Source organism: Tursiops truncatus, chromosome 11 (genome assembly GCF_011762595.2).
Source record: "Tursiops truncatus isolate mTurTru1 chromosome 11, mTurTru1.mat.Y, whole genome shotgun sequence".
NCBI lineage: Eukaryota > Metazoa > Chordata > Mammalia > Artiodactyla > Delphinidae > Tursiops > Tursiops truncatus.
In genome coordinates, this window is record NC_047044.1 from 25176951 (window position 1) to 25198635 (window position 21685).

Below are 21685 nucleotides of genomic sequence, written 5' to 3' on the forward strand. Positions count from 1 at the left end.
ATACACCAAAAAGTGGGACTGCTGGATAAGAAAGGAATTTTTAAGGTTGCATAAATTTTCCTTAAAGAATAGGTTGCTATTAATTGACTCAATTAAAAATGATTCAAACACAATTAAAATGAGTTTAAGAAAAAGAGCAAGTGACTAGGTTAGCTGAGAAGTTTAAATACAACTATATCCAGGGACCAAACCAATATTGGCAGCTTTCATTTTCTCTCTGTTTCTCCACTCTGCTCCTGTGTGTTAGTTTTCTCTTAATATAAGACAGACTCCGTGAGGCCAGAGAAGATTACTATGTGTGGCTCCATGGTACATCCTAATCTAGCAGCTTCTGTAGAAGGAATCCTCTCTACCATCATCCATCAGTTGAGTGAAAGTCTCTGATTTGTCCTGCTTAGGTCAATGTCCACTCCTGAGCCAAACACTGTGTTTAGAAGAAGAGGTTACTTTGAAAGGCCAACCTTGGTTCATGTGCCATTACTGTGGCCAAATGACTTAGCCCCTGGGAAATGTAGTCCATAAGAATCACAGGAAGTAGAGGAGAGGCAGTTCTTGCAAAGAAAGGATGCTGGATAGAAAAAAAAAAAAGAGTCTAGTGTAGTAGGAAAGCAGAACTTTGGGTAAACAATATTACCCCAGAACATTTGTATTCAAGTACTTAAGGAGCCTGTGACAATTAGTGCTCTTCCAAGTTGAAAGGTTTAGTGGGGAGGGAAAACACTGGCCTTCTGCACTGGAACTAGTAACCTTACATCATAGGAATTTGTGTTGTGTTAACCTTACAACCTTATAGTTGTCCCATAGATCAACTCTTCTATTTTGCTCTTACCTCAGATAATATATTTAGCTCCTAGATATTCTGAGTATATCATCTGTGAGACAGGATAAGTGGACCCTAATATGGCATGCAGTCCTTTTCTAAAGCACTTTGAAATTCTGGGAAGACCGGGGTTATAGCATATGCTCCAGTGAGCCTGTTAAGATTACTCATGATGACTCTAGGCTATGTTTAGAACTCTTTCTGAAGTGAATAAACAGATGGTCAGCAGTGGCTAAAATTGAAAGTAGTTTAAAAAATGCTGAGAATCAATTACTTTAATACTCTCCAAGCTTAAAGGTCCTTTAAAAATGACTGGACAATATTTACTAAGAAACATGTTCCTTCTGGAATGAATTCAGCTCAAGGAGAGCAGATGTGCTGTAATATTCTGAGACGTGATGTGAAAAAAAATTACTGGTTTCACATCGATATCACAGAAGTCCTGAGGCATAATTAATTGATGATGATTGCTTCAGAAAGAGTCTGAGCTCAGACTCCACCAAAAAAGGGAAATATTTTTCTCATTAACTTTCTAATAGCACATATTATTCACAAGAAATTCACATGGATGGACATGCTATGTCTTGGAAAAGTGACCCATTTAGGAGTATTCTTGAGCCAGAAACAGCAAAATGGTGGGAAAGGCGAGTTTCAGGATTCTGAATCCTAGAAACTATGCCAGTAGGATTTTCTGAGAGCCAAGAAAAGACAATGAATCAGCCAGTCCAGCTGTGAGAATGCAGCTGTGAGATTGCTGAAGGAAATGATGAAGTAAAAAGCAAGCTCATAAAATGGACACACCAACAAGCTGAGCTCATAAAATGGACACACCAACAAGCTGAGAGCAGTATTAGCATGCTGGAGGATAAAAATCAGTATTCAGAATGACTCTGGCAAGTTAGAGACTTGGGTCCAAGGAAAAAAAAAGAAAAAATTTCAACAAGAACAGTCACAAATTGGTATGAAGAATCTGTAGGACCAACACAGGGCTGCAGGCAGAAGTTGAGTAGCAATGTGTTGAACAAGGTGGACCACACTTTAATTGAGAGTTTATGCTATATGGAAATTACCTTGTCCAACTAATTCATTTTACAGATGAAAAAAAGTCTTGCATAGAGAGAGTGTTTCAATTGTCTTGCTATTTAACAAATTACCCTGAAAAACAGTGGCTTTAGAAAGTTGTTTGTTTGCCTATAATTCTGCAATTTTGGCAAGGCGAGGCAAGGAAAACTTGTCATTGCTCCACATGGCTTCAGATGGGGTGGTGCAACTATGATTAGAGAATACATCTACTTCCAAGATGGCCTCACTCATGGGCAGTCAAGCTGGTGTAGTTGGCGTGGTCGGTTAGATCGGTGAGGGCTGTTGGCCGGGGATTTGGTCTCCTCCACAGGCCTCTACCATGTGGCTAGGTTGGGCTCGTGGAGAGGCCATGTGGAGCACAAATGTTCACAGCATGGCAGTCTCACAGTAGAAATATTACATAGCAGCTGGCTTTACCCCAGAAAGCGGCGAGGTCTTCTTAAGGCTTAAGCCTGGAATGAGCAGTGTCACCTCCTCTGCATTCTATTAGTTAAAGCAGGTCTCAGTGCCAGCCCACATTCAAGGGGAGAACACCACACAGGGGCATGAATAAACAGGAGGCATGGTTCAATTTACCACAGATGAGATGTAACTTTTGTAAAGTTAACTGTATACTACTATCAATTAGAGTAAAAGTTGACTCTAATATGTCTGTATAATAAAACATAGGGAAAAAAAGAGTATTGTTTTGCATGGCCAACACGGGAAAGGAAGAGAAAGAAAAGGAAGAGAAAAGAAAGAGGAAAATAGGCAGAAATTGTAAAACAATGATTCTGTTATAAGGACCATGTTCAAATCTCAGCTTCACAGCTTAAAAGAAACCTGGAAATTTTGGAGATAAGTCTGAGGAAAGCAGTAATTACAACTGGAGGATAGGAGAATAAAATTTATGATGAAAACTTTAAAAAATTATATAGCCTGGAGAAAAGAAGACTGGAGAGTGACTTAATGATCCTCAAAGCCTGTATATGAACATTCACCACCAATTCCTATTCTCCAAGAAGAGAAAAAGAAGATATCTGTTTAAACTGATCATATAAGATTTAGGTTGAAACAACTTCCTGGAAGAGATGATGGATTAGAAAAAGGGGACACAAATTTTTCTTTCTATATGAGGAAGTTTTCTCTGCCCTGGACAAAAGGGAGCCCTCCATGATGACTCCCTCATGTTAAGCTGTGAAGCTCCTAGGGAGGGTGATGCGCTCTATAGATCAATTGTCTATATCTTCCCACCTGCATTATTATTAACCCTTTAATGCCCCTGTCTTTGCTCCCTGCCCTACATCCCACCTATATCAAAGGTTCCTTGAGGGCAGGGACTATGTCTTGATCTTCTTTTCTCAGAGCCTAAAACTCACTCTTTACAGAATATGTGCTTAATATATAAAGTGGTTAGATACCTTTGCCCATGCTAACTGATTGGATGCTAAGCACAGTGATTAAATAATTGTCCATTTATTCAATTCAATTGATATTCACTGCACATTGACTCTGTGCCAGGCACTACACTATATGCAATGATATACTGTGGTCAGCAAAACATAGTTTCTGTCCTTATAATATAGTAAGAAACTGTATGTATATATAGTTTTTGAAGGAAAACTATAGGATGATATGAGAGGTTAGAGGAACTATTACAAAATAGTAAGTGATTGTATTAGCACAGGTTGTGGAGCTGGGCGGACTGTAAGTTTCTTAATTTGAACACTAAGTTTTTTGATCTGTAAAATGGAAATAATAGAATCTATCTCATGAAATTGTTTCAAACTGTAACCTTGGTATAATGTCAGTGTCCACTGGACTCATTTTTGATTTTTGAATTTCTTTTTTGAGCAGTTCTATTTGTACAGATTAATTTTTCATAGAGGTCTTTATTTAAGAAGATTGATTTTTTATCTTAGAGGTCTTAAAAAACAAGGAGAAATTTTGCTTTTTTATTTTTTAGGATAAAACTCATTATATCTTGCAATTACCAAACAGGTCCAATGAACTCTTTAAAATCTAACATAGGGTATCTTAGAGATATTTTTCTCATATCTTCAATTACTTTGCTATGTCACCATCCTTGAAATTAGTTCATCATTACTGACCAACTATTCTCAACTGTGATTTTTTTAAAGAATAAAATAGTAAGAAAATGGAAGAATATTATTAAATTATCTAGAAGCATATGCAGTAGTAAAATAAATCACCACTGATATATCACTCTTCAGTTTCTTATTGTACTAAACAAAATGTTGAATCATCTTTCAAAAAGTATAAAAGATATAATAAAAACTATTTCTTTTGTTAAGATTTTTTAACACAGTTGAGAGATTTGAGTATATAAGTCAAGTTCTGGAAACAAGAATGTTCAGAAAGGGGGAAGTAATACTTCATGTGGTACACATGACAACAAAGAAAAATAGTAAATGAATAATTAAGGTGCAGAAACACTCCCCTTGATCATCTTAAAATCTTTCCAGTCCTGGGCTGTGCTGGGTTCACAGTATGTTTTCAATAAACAATTGATTAACTGAGAGGAATCAAGGACTCAAATCCTTGAAGGACTCAAATCAGTCCTTCATGTCAGTAAAGTGGAATGATTAGAAATATGAATCTTGCAGCCCAATTATCCTGGGTTCTAATTCCTGTGCTGCCCCTTGACTAGATGTTTGACCTTAATCAAATTACCTTTCTGAACCTCAGTTTCATCATCTATAAAAGAGACAGTAACAGTATCTACCTCAGAAGACTGATATATGAGATAATGCAGGTAAAATACTTAGAAGAGTACTCAGTAAGTATTATTAGCTTCTTTTCTTTTCCCCCTGGTTAACAGATATTTTTCATCAGCATACAGTCAAATGTACAAAACCAAATTTCAACAGCATTAACACAATAGTCTCACACGACTATTTTTTCCTAGAGCAGAAGCTGGCTTTTCATTTATTGTTATGATTTATGATGGGATTACATTTGTCAAGGGAATTAATTTAAAATCTGGGTCTGGGCTTCCCTGGTGGCACAGTGGTTGAGAGTCCGCCTGCCGATGCAGGGGACACAGGTTCGTGCCCCGGTCCGGGAAGATCCCACATGCCGCGGAGCGGCTGGGCCCGTGAGCCATGGCCGCTAAGCCTGCGCATCCGGAGCCTGTGCTCCGCAATGGGAGAGGCCACAACAGTGAGAGGGCCGTGTACCAAAAAAAAAAAAAAAAAAAAAAAAAATCTGGGTCTAACTTTTTTCTTAATAAACCAGGAAAGAGAGTTCCTTAGGAATCATCAAATGACACTGAATTATAGCTTATAAAATCAAAAGGGAAGAATAAAATTCTCTTTATCATATGAAAGGGATTACAGGAAAACAACCTAAAATTTGTAACTTTTTCAGGATAAACTTAATATAATGTATGTTCAACAGAAATGTTATAATATTCTTTTCCGCTTGTACCAGCTCTTCTCCATGCTTAATAAAAACAAAGCTTGGGAAATTACACTATGTTTTTTTCAAGACATCTGCCAACTAGGTGAGAATAATAATTATGATAATGATAGCTAGCACTTAATAAGCACCATAAGTATTTCACGTGACTTATCTCATTAAAGTACCATACTGATATGATTATGTAATGGGATTACATATTTAAAAAAATGACACATAAATGGTTTTAGAAGTTGATCCCAAGAATAAGAAGGGTGCATGAGGCAGACATTGTGGTGTGCCACCCAGATTCTTTTTCGCTGATGGACTTGTTGCTTCAGCTAGGAGAACACTAGGAGTACTCGTGGCAGACAGCCTTACCCTATGTTAACACCTTTCAGGAATTACCTCAATCAGTCTTCTGCTGTCAGCCAGCCCCTTTCAAGATTGCCTCAGAAGCAGAGACCCTTGCCTGAAACCTTGCCCAAAACCATGCCCCTTCCAGGGTGGCCCCTTATCCAATGACTGGTTGATGTGGGAGTATAAACACTTAGCCACCTAGGGCCAATTTAGGACAATCCCGAACGGCCATTCTAGCTTCAGAGCTCTTTGTGGGGTCAGCTGAGACTGTGGTTGGTGTGCACCGCAGCTGGATTTATCCCTCTGCTTCCTTCCCCATGTTTCAACAAGCTTTATTCCCAAGGGCACTGCTTAATAAACATCCTGCATGCTAAGCTGTGTCTCAGAGCCTGCTGCCTGAGGAGCCCAATTTGCAACACTGCAAGTACACTACCAAAAAAAAGCCATCTTTACTCACACAAAATATCTCACATCTTTAATAATTTGTTACTACATTTAGTTATTGTAAAATATGGAATCTCAAACAAGTTACATTATTCTTAGTCTTATTCTGCACATTTGTACAGCCTGTAGGCCGGAAGGAAGATAGTCATGGTGTAGCTGTGCTTTGACATGCATAGCACTAGTTCCAGCTTACAGTTGTAGATGAATATTGGGAAACAAAATTTGTCAGACTGATAACTGATCCTCTTAACCAAAATAAAGCAAAGTAGGATCTTCTTCTGGAATAAAGGACAATTGTAAGAAATACATTCTGACTGGGGAAAATTTTAATTACAGAAATTTTATAAAATCAAAAAGGAATGATACACCTCTTTCCTCACCTCAGCCCCTGTCCCATTCCCCAGAGGTAATCGCTGTTGGTTTGGTGTGCATTATTTCCAGAACTTTTTTCATGGCTACTTATTTGTATGTGTGCATATGTTTGAATATGAATTTTTAATAAAAATGGAATTTACTCTGTGTATTGCTCAGCAACCCACCTTATAGAAGGTAATCTGCTTTACTCAAACTACTGACTTAAATGTTAATCACATCTAAAATACCTTCACCACAACATCTAAACTGGCATGTAACCAAACATCTGGGCACCATAGACTAGCCAAGTTTATACATAACATTAATTATCACAAATCCACTACTTGTCAATTTGGTACTCTTTAAACCATACTTGATATCTAAACAAAGATAATAACAAGTGTCTTAGTTCAGGCTGCTATAACAAAGTATCCTAGACTGGGTGGCTTATGAACAACAGAAATTTATTTCTCATAGTTCTGAAGTTCGGAAGTCTGAGATCAGTGTGCCAGCATGGTCAAGTTCTGGTGAGACTGCTCTTCCAGCAACTCTTCCAGTTACTAAGTGCTGATTTCTTGTATCCTCACATGGCAGAAAGCAGGAAGGGATAGGAAGCTCTCTTGTGACACTTATAAGGACAGTAATCCCACTCCTGAGGGCTCTATCATCATGACCCCATTTAATCCTAATCCCAAAGGCCCCATCTCCTAATACCATCACATTGGGGGTCAGGTTTTCAACATATGAATTTTGGAAGGACACAAACATTCAGTCCATAATAATAAGGTTATACTTCCAGCTAATATAATACAACTATACTTTGTTCAACTGAAAAAGCACTAACACTTTCTCCAAAAGAAGATGCAAAGTTCCTGGGTGATGTTCACTCTTCTTGATACCATACAACTTAAATATTATAGTGTAAAGTCAATACATTTAATGTTATATGATAAGAGGATAAGAGAGAGAAGAAAATGAAGATACTTGCTAAGAATACACACACAAACATATTCATAACAAAATAAGGAAGAAATACTCATGACAATTACAATTCTTATTATTACTGGTCATGTGGTCACAGCTGGTATTAATTAATTTATTTTAATAAATTTATTTTATTTATTTTTGGCTGTGTTGGGTCTTCGTTCCTGTGTGTGGGCTTTCTCTAGTTGCAGCGAGCGGGGGCTACTCTTCGTTGCGGTGCGCGGGCTTCTCATTGCGGTGGCTTCTCTTGTTGCAGAGCACGGGCTCTAGGCACGCGGGCTTCAGTGGCTGTGGCATGCGGGCTCAGTAGCTGTGGCTTGCGGGCTCTACAGCGCAGGCTCAGTAGCTGTGGCGCACGGGCTTAGTTGCCCCGCGGCATGTGGGATCTTCCTGGACCAGGGCTCAAACCCGTGTCCCCTGCATTGGCAGGCAGATTCTTAACCACTGCGCCACCTGGGAAGTCCCATAGCTGGTATTTAGAATACATTCTTCCACTCCCTATTCTGTATTTCCCTTGTCCTCAGCAAGCACCTCAGCTGGTCGTGGTTCTTCACCAGGTAGATAACTCAAACTTTCATTCCTAAAGGGTCTGTGTCATTTCTAGTCCTGCCTGAATTAGGTTGCTGTAGTTTTCCATCAACTTTGATAACAGGGCATGGTAATAATAAGAGATACCCTAAGAGATCTGTATGCCAGACATACACTTCCTTACCTCCACTGTGAAGTAGTAGTCCAATTTCCCCTTGGTTTTCAAGATCAGTCACCCCAGCCAACACAGTAACTCTCTTCTTTGCCTGTTCAGAGGCATGAGGAGCCCAAAGTGGCCAGTTGGCCGTCTTAACTTCCAATCCATTGTTGTGTCTCCTGGTAAAGTTATTCTTCCATTTAAAACTAAGACCTCTAGGCCAGCAGAGTATGAGCTCATGAGGACAGGAAGAAAAAACTTTGCTAGTGGGTCACCAGGGGAAAAATGGTACTGCTCCCATTTCCACCCCTTGATTCCTGGACCCATGAATCCTGGCTATGGGAGAACAGCAGAAAGTACAGAGCACATAGAGCCTCCTGGTGAACACTGTCCTACAAGATGCTGCCACCTAGCTGGCACTATAACTGAGTCTTCAAAGGGCCATTCCACCATTCTATGAAGCCAGCTGCCTCAGGATGATGGGAAATATGGTAAGACCAATGAGTTCCATGAGCATGGTCCATTGTCACACTTCATTTGTTGTAAATTAAGTTCTTTGATCAGAAGCAATACTGTATGGATACCATGACAGTGGATAAAGCATTCTATATGTCTATGGATGGTATTTTTAGCTGAAGCACTACATGCAGGGAAGGCAAATCCACATCCAGAGTGTCTATTCCAGTAAGAACAAAATGCTGCCCCTTCCATGATGGAAGTTGTCCAATGTAATCAACCTGTCAGCAGGTAGTTGGCTGATCACCCTGGGGAAGGATGCCATATCGGGACTCAGTGTAGGTAGCAGACTGAGCACTCAGCAGTGGCCATAGCCAGGTCAGCTGTGGTGAGTACAAGTCCATGTCACTGAGCCCAGGCATAACCTGCCACTATGGCCACTTTGTTCATGAGCCCATTGGGCAATGACAGAGGTGGCTCAGGAAAGAGGCTGACTGGTATCCACAGAATGGGTCATTCTATCCACTTGATTATTAAAATCCTTGATTAATAAAAAAAAATAATTAAACTAAATTAAATTAAAAAATAAAATCCTCCTCTCCTGAGGATATACTTTGGTGAACATTCACATGACACACAAATAACTTCACATTTTCACTCATTCAGAGAAGTCTACTCATATACCTCTTCCCAAAATGTCTTTGTTACCAGTTTTCCAGGCGCGCTCCTTCCAAGTCTCTGACCATCCAGCCAAACCATTGGCCACAGCCCATGAGTCAGTGTATAGGTAACATCTGGCCATTTTTCCTTCCAAGAAAAATGAGCAAGCCGCTGTGCTGCTTGACGTTCTGCCCACTGGGAGTATTTCCTTTCCCCACTGTCCTTCAGGGATGTCTCAGAAGGGGGTCATAGTACTATAGCTGTCCATTTTCAAGTAGTGCCTGCATACTGCACAGAATCATCTGTAAACCAGTCCTAAGATTCCTCTTCCCCTATCAATTGATTGTAGGGAACTCCTGATGAGGTCACAGGCACAGGCTGGGAGAAGGAAGGTAATATAGTAGAAGTGGGAATCCTTTTACATTTATACTATAAATCTAGCTCATTCATTTTATCATTGTATTCCATTTTATCATTGTATCATAATACAACCATCCCACTTCAATGGGCTTTTAGCTTGTCTTCAATTTTATTTTTTCCTTTTAAAATGTTCCAGGGAATTTAATAGGGATTGCATTGATTCTGTAGACTTCCTTAAGTAGTATAGTCATTTTTACAATATTGATTCTTCCAATCCAAGAACATGGTTTATCTTTCCATCTGTTTGTGTCATCTTCAATTTCTCTCATCAGCATCTTACAATTTTCAGAGTACAGGTCTTTTGCCTCCTTAGGTAGGTTTATTCCTAGGTGTGTTATTCTTTTTGATGCAATGGTAAATGGAATTGTTTCCTTAATTTCTCTTGCTGATATTTTGTTGTTAGTGTACAGAAATGCAAATATTATATGATATCACTTCTATGTGGAATCTAAAAAAATGATACCAATGAACTTATTTACAAAACAGAAAACAGACTCACAGACATAGAAAACAAACTTACGGTTACCAAAGGGGAAAGGCTGGGGGAGGGATAAATTAGGAGTTTGGGATTAACATATACACACTACTATATATAAAATAATCAACAAGGACCTACTGTATAGCACAGGGAACTCTACTCAATATTCTGTAATAACCTATATGGGCAAAGAATCTGAAAAAGAATGGATATATATATATATGGATAACTGAATCACTTTGCTGTACACCTGAAACTAACACAACATTGTAAATCAACTATACTCTAATATAAAATAAAAATTAAATTAAAAAAATGTTCCAGGGGGACTTCCCTGGTGGTCCAGTGGTTAAGATGCCACACTTCCAATGCAGGGGGCACAGGTTGGAAAAAAAAAATGTTCCAGGGAATGAATATATATATATATACATATATATATATATACACACACACACACACACACACACACACACACACACATATATACATATATATGTGTATATATATGTATGTGTGTATATATATATATATATATATATATATATATACACCCTTGTGCACTTGTGAGATTCCCATAAAAATTAGGTAATAGAAGTAGAAAATAAAATATTAACTGTGGCAACCAGATTACCTACCCTGAAACAAACAAAGATGCATCAAGATACTTAAACAACCATTTAGAAATCTACTACAGGTATCCCTGACCACTCAGAAAAGAAACTAATGAAATTCTCAAGAAAATGTGTGTGTGTGTGTGTGTGTGCGTGCGTGCGAGCGAGCGAGCGAGAGAGAGAGAGAGAGAGAGAGAGAATCTACAGTTGACACTTGAACAACACACAAGTTAGGGGCATCGACTCTTTGTGTAATAGAAAGGCTGCATATAAATTACAGTCAGCCCTCAGTATCCCAAGTTCCTCTGTATCCACGGTTCAGCATCTGAGGATTCAACCAACCTCGGGTCGTGTAGTACTGTATTATTTACTACTGAAAAAATCCACATATAAGTGGACCCACACAGTTCAAACCCGTGCTGTTCAAGGGTAAACTGTACATATTTTATGACCTGTTTATATTATTGAGCTAACATTTAAAACAATACAGGAGCAATTCCTTTCACCCACAATTTTGAGGTGGATTAGCAATTATTTTCACCCAGTGAATTTTGGGTAGTCAACAGTTAGATGGTTGAATATTAATTCAACTAATTAATATTAATACTAATTCAATTAATACTAATTGAATTAATATTAATTCAACTAATTGGACTAATTCAATAATCCAACTTATTTAAATTCTTCTGTTTGGGACTTCCCTGGTGGTCCAGTGGGTAAGACTCCGTGCTCCCAATGTAGGGGGCTTGGGTTCAATCCCTAGTCGGGGAACTAGATCCTGCATGCATGCCGCAAATAAGAGTCCACATGCCGCAACGAAGATCCCGCGTTCTATAACTAAGACCCAGCACAGCCAAAATAAATAAATAAACAAATAATTTTTAAAAGAATTCTTCTGTTCACTGCAAGCACAGCTCCACAAATTACCTACTCGATCAGTTAGGTATTTAGTACTCTCTGATGATTGCTTCTATCCCAGGAGAGGATCCAATCTTGGGGATAATTATTTAAAGAATGGATTTCAAATTCAGTAGAAGTCTTATACGTATGCATAATAATAGATCTTTTCTAAGTTTGCCAAACTAGTGATCGTAACAATTTATACTTTATAAGTCAAAGAAACTCATTCCATTCTAGCCAAGAATATAATTTTTCAGTTTCTTTTATGAAGGACTTATAAGTTTCATACTTTGGTGGCTGGTTATATTTCATTTCACTGAACTGAAAATAGCCATCTCATAACATGGACAACTAAAATGTGTATCTCTATTTACAATTCATTGAGTTAGTAGAGATTTCACCTCTTACAGAGCAAAAACTTCAGGCAAAGTGCTTTAAATCTTTGTCAATTTCAAAAGAAACCAACCTCCAAGCTAGACAGGGGTCTCTTCTTTGGTGGGCCTTCTGCAAGCAGAGGCTGATTGTTACTCATAAAACCTTACACGTGAGTCACGTTGTGAAAAATTGCTCCACGTTTTAAAAGGATAGTTTAAATTCCATTATCTAAGATTTTATTAGGGGTCTTTAAAGCCTTTCAGTCTTCTTTAAAAAAATCTCTTAAAATACAAATTCCTGGGAGAGTTAATCCCTTAAGCCAAGAGAGCAGCAATCATCTTCATTAAATAATTTAGAAATGAGATGCAGGGTTTCGGCAAGGAGATAAAATCAAGAAAGGAGGTGGCCAGAGAGCCAAAAAACAATTTTTGGCCTATTCTACAATATTACCAATAATCTACCCTCATAAGATTTCAGGTAATAAATGAATCATAAATATAAGCCCATACTAACTTAGTTAGGTTTGGATATGAATTTATCTTCTAAAATATTTCAGAATTTCGATCTGATAACTCTAGATGATACCTTATTTATAGATAGCTCTTCTCTTAGACACACTTTCTTTTCAACTCATGAACTTTCTATACCTTGTTCCTTCTAGAAATCATCAATACTTGGCTAACTCTGGAGAATGGATCTTCTGTTATTCTCCCATCACCCTAGAGTTAACCATTATCTTTACTTTTATCATAATTATGTCCTTGCTTCCTTTAGTTTTACCACTCATGTATGTATCCTTAAATAATATAATTTAGGTTTGTCTATTTTTGAACTTTATAGAAGTGGAATCATACTGTATGTATTCTCTTTTGCTCCATATTGTTGCTTATAGCTATACTTGTGCATTTTCATTTCTGCCTAATTTTCCATTTTCTAAATATCCTTTAATTTATTCCTCCACTGTACAGTTGATGGATATTTATGACGTTTCCATCTGGGGACTACTAAGAACAATGCTGTTATGAATACTGTTAAACATGAACTCTGATAAACATAAGCACACAGTACGTTCCTAGGAGTGGAATTCTCATGTCATAGGATATGAGTATCTTCAACTTTACCTGATGATGCGAACTAATTTCCAACGCAGTTGTGCCAATTTACATTGCCATTAGAAACCTATAAGATGAGCGCTCCGGCTGCTTCTTCCCCTGGCCAGTCCTTGATATCGTCAGATGTACTAATTTTCGCAAATCTGGTAGGTGTGTAAAGGTATCCCACTAATCTACACAGCCCTAATAGAAATGAGGTTGAGCATCTTTTTCATAAAATTTATCAACCATCTGGATATCCTTTATTGTGAAATGGTGAAATGTTATGTTTAGTGATTTCTGTGACTTGTTTAAGGGCACTTAACCCTTGAGGTATTCTCCTGTATCGTCTTCCAATAGCTTTATAGGTATTTTTTGTTTTTTTTTTTTTTGCGGTACATGGGCCTCTCACTGTTGTGGCCTCTCCCGTTGTGGAGCACAGGCTCCGGACGCGCAGGCTCAGTGGCCATGGCTCACGGGCCCAGCCGCTCCACGGCATGTGGGAATCTTCCTGGACCGGGGCACGAACCCGTGTCCCCCGCATCGGCAGGCGGACCCCCAACCACTGCGCCACCAGGGAAGCCCAGCTTTATAGTTTTGACTTTCATATTTAAGTCATTAATCTACCTGGTATTGATTTTTGTCTATGGTATGAGGTAGAAGTCAATTTCATATTTTTCCATAGAGATACCCAATTGTTCCAGCACCAATCCTCCAGAGCAAGAAAAGAGGCTTCTGAGTTGTTTTTCTTTTTCTTTTAATCCAAGTGTAGGAAACCTCTAGCCCTTGACTCAAATGTTTTCAGCTCACAGAGAAGGTAACAAGAAGGAGTTCAATTTCCAATAGTTGTTAAAACTCAAAAGAGTTTTCTTTATGTTGTTAGTTGTAATAATTTAAGAGAGGCTAAATGTAGAAATAGGATTTTCTATCTAAAACTGAGATTTCGCATGCCTAATTTATAGTATAGAAAATAGGCTTGGGACTTCTCAAGCGATCCGGTGCTTAGGACTCTGCGCTTCTACTGCAGGGGGCACAGGTTTGATCCCTGGTCAGGGAACTAAGATCCCGCATGCCCTGTGTCACGGCCAAAAAAAGAAAAGAAAATAGGCTTAACTATATTAAAAATGAAAGAATATTATCCATAAATTATTCCTGGGCTTATAACATTTAACCTAATTCAATTCAACAAACACTTGAGAAGTAAAATATAACATTTATTTTATGCCTAAAGGATATGCATATTTACTTCTTTGCTTATTTATTTATTTTAACAATATTTGCAAATAAATTGAGTTTTGAGTTTTTTTACACTCAAGGCTTTGGCAGAATTGAGGCTATATCTCTATCACATAAACTTTATCCTATTGGCATGGCATCTTTATATTGAAATCTTCTCTACAACATTACTGCCCAACAATGGCCAACTATTTGAAGAGCTCAATATTGAACCAAGTTTGACCAATCCCTATTTTTTCCATTCACTGAATAAAATTCAACTTGGAGGGTCCTTCCAGAAGAAGCCTGATCCTTCTTCCTCCTCTTGACTCTTCCAGTCATGCCTTCTTCAGACTAAACAACATTAAGATTCTTTCATTCTTCCTTGATGTCCTAATTTCATATCCCCTCATCACCCTAGCTCTTCTGAAGAAAGAGGCTGATCATAAAATTGACTAGCAGAAAGTAGAATAAACTGTCACCTTCTTTACCTCAGATATAATACTTTCATTAATGTATTTCCTTTTCTAAAGATTTATTTATTATTATTTTTTAATTTTTTTGGCCACGTCAGGTCTTAGTTGCGGCACGCAGGAACTTCGTTGAGGCACGCGGGATCTTTCGTTGCAGCATGCAGTCTTCTCTCTAGTTGTGGCATGCGGGTTTTCTCTTCTCTAGTTGTGGCGCGCAGGTTCCAGAGCACGTGGGCTCTGTAGTTTGCAGCACTCAGTCTCTCTAGTTGAGGCGCGCAGGCTCAGTAGTTGTGGCGCGTGGGTTTAGTTGCCCCACTGCATGTGGGTCTTAGTTCCCTGACCCGCATCTCCTGCACTGGAAGGTGGATTCTTTACCATTGGACCACCAGGGAAGTCCCAATGTATTTCCTTTTTTTGAAGCCACTTTCCACTGTTCTTGTATGCCATCTACAACTAGCCATAATAATGACATAAAATTAAATGTTTATTTTTTAACACTATCAAATAGCATTTTGTTCACATTTAAAAAGTGACTGAGTCTAACATTTCTACATTTCTCTCATTCTTAAAAAATAACCTCAGTTATGTTGCTTATGTACTTATAGATGATTCTAAATGGTTTAAAACACATACACATTTCTTGAGAGGAAATAGAACCACTTCTAGTACAACATGTATCTAAGAGACTTTTATATTTCACTCTTCAGGTAAAGATTTTTTTGGTCACTTTGTTTTCTTCACTATTTTTTTATTAAGTGGAACAAGGAAAATTGTTTCTCTGCTTATTCACAGTTCTCAGCATGTGAAGGGGACAACCCCTTTTCCCCTTTTGAAAGTTTTTTTTCTAGCATAGCCAATTATAATTTTGAAGTCTTTCCTTTATTCAACTGTAGAGGGCTTTTTCTTTTTGAAGAATTATGACTGATGATCCAAAAAAACTCAATTATGCCTAGCAAAATTCCATTATCTAATTTCCCAAGGGTTACTAGTGAGCCCTGCCCCATGGCCAGGATACACAAGAACTCTGTTTTAAAGCAGTTCCACGTGAATGCCTGTTTCTCCCTTGTGTCCTCCATGACTGGGAATTACCTCTTTGAAAAACATAATGCCATGCTGAATGTGCGTTTTTCATTAAAATGTGGCCTGTTACTAGGCTGGTATCTGTGCTCCACATTCAACTAACCCTTTGGCCAAATTCACACCCACATATTTTGGACATTCTTCTGGCCTAAAGCTGCACCCAGAGCATCTGTTCTGTGAAAAGGATTAATGGAAAAAAATGTGTGTGCAGGTCAGGAGCAAGTTTAGTGACTGCACTTCCCCCTTCTGATGCTTGATCAGCCCACAAAATGTGTGAGACCACTATCAGCCACATGGAGTCTATGGCTCACTTTAAATCTTAAAATTTTTTAATTTATAGATGGGAAAACAGCAAAAAAAAAAAAAAAAAAAAAAAAACTTAGAGAACATTTTCTTTCTTTGTTTTAGTTCTTGGCCATTTGATAACCTCTTAGGGTTTCTAATATTAGACTCTTAAAGAAAGTCTTTTCCTTAGGATATTCCATTATAGTCAAGAATCTAAGAAAAGTTTGGGGTTTTTTCCCACAAGTGTAAAGAACAAGGAAAATACTATTTTAAATCTTAAAACTGAGGAGGAAAAAGCTTATGTACATTTTCCTTTACCCAGAACTCTTTCTTTTCCTCATTTCTCTGCATCACCTCTAGAAAAAAAATAAATAAATAAATAAAGGTAACCAATTATCGGAAGTGGAACTTAACATATATTTAAGAAAAATGTATTTTGGGGACTTCCCTGGTGGTCCAGTGGTTAAGAATCCACCTTCCAATGCAGGGGATGCAGGTTCGATTCCTGGTTGGGGAAATAAGATCCCACAAGCCACAGGGCAACTAAGCCCTCGCGCCGCAACTAGAGAGAAGCCCACATGTTACAATGAAGAGCCTGTGCACCGCAACAAAAGATACAGTGTGCCACAACTAAGACCAGACGCAGCCAAAAATAAATAAATATTTTTTTAAATAATAATAAAATAAAATGAAATACCAATTACTAAAAAAAAAGAAAAATGTATTTTAAAATATAGATATTGATATGGATATACCTTGTTTTTTAAAAAAATTAATGCCATGCATAAAAAGGACACTAAAGACTGATGAATAGACATTATTCTAAAAACCTCCCAAGTTATACTATTTATATAAATCCTCAGCCAAATTTCCCTCTTGTATATAGAGTTAAATGGTCATAAAGATGACTAAAGAGGGACTTCCCTGGTGGCACAGTGGTTAAGAATCCACCTACCAATGCAGGGGACACGGGTTTGATTCCTAGTCCAGGAAGATCCCACATGCCTCGGAGCAACTAAGCCCAAGCGCCACAACTACTAAGCCTGCGCTCTAGAGCCCGCGAGCCACAACTACTGAGCCTGCGCACCACAACTACTGAAGCCCGTGCACCTAGAGTCCGTGCTCCACAACAAGAGAAGCCACTGGAATGAGAAGCCTGCACACCGCAACAAAGAGCAGCCCCCACTCACCGCAACTAAAGAAAGCCCGTGCACAGCAATGAAGACCCAATGCAGCCAAAAATAAATAAATAAAATAAGTAAATTTATTTAAAAAAAAAAAAGATGACAAAAGAAGTCTCACGTAGTTATGCCTAAGGAGATGGGTTTAGGGAATATATAGCAAGAACTACTCTTTTATAAGCAAAGATATAACATTTCTCTCTATCCCTCTACTATATACCAGGGCCATTTACCACCCAGGCAATAAGGAGCCAACACCTTCAGACATCCTGCAGTAGAACCCTGTTGGTGACCTTGGCTAGTTAGTTGTCCTTCACAGCATTCTGTGCCTGGAATAGCTACTATGATTGCCTCTCATTTTCCCTTCCAGTCTATAAAAACAGAATTGAGTTTCCTCCCCACTGTGTCACTCCCCACACTTAGGGAGGCAAGAACAGAACCTAAGAACTGGTCAATAAATGTGGCAGAGGTTAACAGAAGAAGTTACAGAAACACTGACAGACCTTTGCAAGAAAGCAGTTTCAACTACAATGCATCCCCATAGCACTGGCCAAAGACATAGTGAAAGTAATGCCACAGAAAGGAACTAAAGTAAAAGAGTAAATACTAATTCATCAAGATATGGCTTTAGTTCCCAAGCCAGCAGAATTCAAGTGTAATTTTGGTTTATTGTGTATTTTGTGACATGCCATCTTTCATTAAACCATTCACATCCACTAACCTCTGAACTTATTTCTCAAAAAAGGAAACAAGGGTCTACACAAAATGACACTGGTTATTTTAAATAGTTTTCACTATTTTTTTCATTTTAATTTAAATCGACACCTTTCAAAGGTTAGTGAATCTGGATGAGAAGTAGAAGGAACAAATCTATGTTTGCTTTTTTTTTAGGTAAACAAGTAGAAAAGACAACGGCTTTGCTGGAAAGTATTATCCCAGAGCACCCCCTTATGGTAAAATGCACTAAGGAAAGTGCTTCATGGAAAAAGTCAAAAGTGTTTCAAATCTTCAATATAAAGAGGTAGATACTGCTTTTCCACCCTTAAGACCTTTTCTCCTTTTTTGATGGGAAATTAGAAACCCCCTTAGCGACTTCCCTGGCGGTCCAGTGGTTAAGACTCCACGCTTCCAACGCGGGAGGAGCAGGTTTGATCCCTGGTCCGGGAGCCAAGATCCCACATGCTGCGCAGCCAAAAAATAAAATTTAAAAAAATAAAAAGAAAGAAATCCCCTTGGCATTCAAAAGAACAGTCTCAGTTCACTTTATAAGTAAATTCATTTACTACTTCAAAAGTTAATTTTTTTTCATTCTAGAATACCATGGAACCCTATACTTTAGATTCATTCAATCATGGCAAACCTAAACAAACCCAGTTTTTATACTCCTGATGAGCTTAATTCCCAGATGGATTCTTATACCACCAGCTGGACTTGAAGTATTTTGTGACATGTCATCTTTCATTAAACCATTCACATCCACTAACCTCTGAACTCCTCTTGTATGCCAGCTTCAGAGCCCGTTCACGTTATGAGCACCGTCTGAGCTGTTATTCACTGAACAGGATCATTGATTCTTATTGTTAAGATCATGAATGACTCCAGCTATAAACATGGTTTTCTTGAGGGGTCTTGCTGCAGCTGGAGAGACAAGAGATGAGATAATAATTCTGAACCAAGCAGGCAAATGTTTATAATAATTTAGCATGACAGGAAATTCACACATAACTTCTGTATTCTGGGTTTTTTTTAACACATTATTTAGACTTTACAAGTATTCTGTAAGTTACGAATAAGTCTCTATGTTCTTATATTAAACGTCAGAAAAAGGCATTCAAATTTAAATGTATGACACAGCTTGGTTTAATAGTATCTTTAAATGCTGATCAAGAGAATAATAGTAGATATTGAGTTTTTCTTTCCCTTTGAGAAAACATTATTAACCTATGATCATGCTACCCTGAAGACACAATATATATCCCATCATAGCAGGGTTCCAAAAAGGTCAGCCTTAACTAAAGAAGCCTGAGCCCTACAGAGTCAGATGAGATCTAGGTGTTAAACATGGGACCAAAGCCAGGGGATGGTGACTTGAGAAACAGGCTCAAGGGTACAAGACTAAATACCAGGTTAGAGGGGGCAAGGGCAGAAGGGATAACTGATAGACAAAAGGCCCAAACCAAATGTCCAAACCAGCTGTTCCCCACCATGAGTGGGCCAGCTGCTGCCACGGCTTGGGTCCTCATGAACAGAGTTGGGGCAGCATATCCTCCCCAAAGCAAGCAGGAGTGGGCATATCCTGAGAGGTAAGTCCAATAAACACTCTTAAGGACTTCTAAGGAGCAAAGCAGGTAACCAAGGTCAAGCAGGTCCAGTGGGCAGGAAACATGACTTAGAGCCAGAAAAGGGGCCAGAGTAGGCCCTGGGGAACGGCTGTGAACAAAGCTTTGCCTTGTTTCGGCTGTTGAGTAAGGCTGGATAAAAGGTATAGGGTGAGGGTGAGAAAGACAGAGACTGGGAGATTGAGAGACTATTTAGCCCTGAGTTGGAATTTTTTAAACGTTTGTTTCCTTCTCTTCCCCCTACCAACATGTCCCAGCACTCAAAACAGAACATAAATTGTGGAATACTTAGCTTCTCTTTGCCTACAAGGTCTATTATGACTTCAAATGCCTCTCACTGTTTATTATTTCAAAGAGAAAATTTCTTTTCCCTAAAATCAATCTGGTGGATTGGTCATAACCTAATCCTTGGTCCTTTAGAGAAATGTTAGTTCCAGGAAACTCAAGGTCTCTTGAAGCCTCTTTTAACCAGTGATGAAACTTGCTTCATTCGAATGTACCTCCCTCACCTGTCCCAGCCTTGGCCTTGAAGATGACTGTACATCCAACTGAACTTCAAGCACTAGGTAGCTGAATAGCTGCTCTAATTTCAGTGGTCTGCCCCTCTACCAGCAATGATGGCTCCTTATTCCAGAATGTCCCGGTAATTACCATAAGAGTCCACTAGAGGTCACCTTACTGTCACTTGCAATGGACGGGGAAATTTTCAGTGCTTCATTTCCCCTAAAAAAGGTTATGAACACAGGAATAAAGACGCAGACTTAAAGAATGGATTTGAGGACACGAGGAGGGGGAAGGGTAAGCTGGGACAAAGTGAGAGAGTGGCATGGATTTATATACACTACCAAACGTAAAATAGATAGCTAGTGGGAAGCAGCCGCATAACACAGGGAGATCAGCTGGGTGCTTTGTGACCACCTAGAGGGGTGGAATAGGGAGGGTGTGAGGGAGACCCAAGAGGGAGGAGATATGGGGATATATGTATATGTATAGCTGATTCACTTTGTTATAAAGCAGAAACTAACACACCATTGTAAAGCAATTATACTCCAATAAAGAGGCTAAAAAAATAAAAGGTTATGAAATAGTGTTGGTATTGAAGTTGTAAAACAATATAGTAGCAAATTGGAAATAAATTATCTTTCCCATTCCACAGTGCACAGTGCTCCAAGAATTTCAAATATATGAGGCTAAAAATGCACATAGAAATTATGTAAAAGTGGGAGGAAATCAGTTTATTGTTTCTCAAAAGCCACATTCACTACTTATTCCTTCATGTTAGATCAGAAGCCATGTGACTCTAGAAGGACACTAGGGCAGACAGGTTCCTAACTTGGAGATGGTACACTCATGGGTATCAGAAGGTCTGTGAACCTCTAAAATTGTGCATTTTTCTGAGGACAGAAAGATTCTCAAAGAGGTTTCAGAGATGAGAGAGAGAGAGAGAGAGAGAGAGGGAAGTTCAGAACCACTGAAAAATGACTTTTTTCCCACTCTTTATGACACCAAAGAAAATTCAAGCAGAAATTTGGACTCAGAAACCCCCTCCAACGCTGACCACCTCAGCCAGAGACAGATCAAGGAATTGACGTTTGAGACCCTGTTCTTTAGAAAAAGCCTGAATGACAAAACTGAAAGGCTAGCAAAGCCTCAGCATTCACCACCAAACTAAAAGTTACAGAATAAATGATAATTGTTGATGGTTAGGGCAGAATGCAGGTTGAAAACAAAAGGAAGATAAATGAGAATGGCTCACCAGGACCTGAAACCCCGGGCCCTGGGGACAAATGGGGATCATTGACAGAGAAAAAGGGGTGGAAACCCCCAGTGTGATGCAGATTTGTTTGAAGCTGAGTGACCAGCTCCTCGAGATGGGGCTCCCCACAGGCCAGCTCACCCCTCCCCCACGGCCCTGTGTGAGCTCACAATACCTATTAGCCTTCTGATGGCAGTTGCCTCATAGGGATTTAAACTGATCAAAACGGAAAGCTT

At 38.8% G+C, this 21685-nt stretch overlaps 1 long non-coding RNA gene across 4 annotated transcripts in view; it reads right to left on the reverse strand.

Moving 5' to 3' along the window:
• The window catches only part of LOC141275757 (uncharacterized), a 51738-nt gene that overhangs the window by 9070 nt on the left and 20983 nt on the right, over positions 1-21685 (reverse strand). Inside the window, exons 1-3 of one of the 4 annotated variants that reach the window (XR_012324045.1) lie at positions 20345-20425; positions 18839-18992; positions 14058-14194 (exon numbers count right to left, since the gene is read on the reverse strand). This is a non-coding gene — a long non-coding RNA (uncharacterized lncRNA). Of the gene's footprint in view, positions 1-14057; positions 14195-18838; positions 18993-20344; positions 20426-21449; positions 21547-21685 lie in introns of those variants that run through there. The other 3 variants (XR_012324043.1, XR_012324042.1, XR_012324044.1) reach the window with 3 other exon arrangements.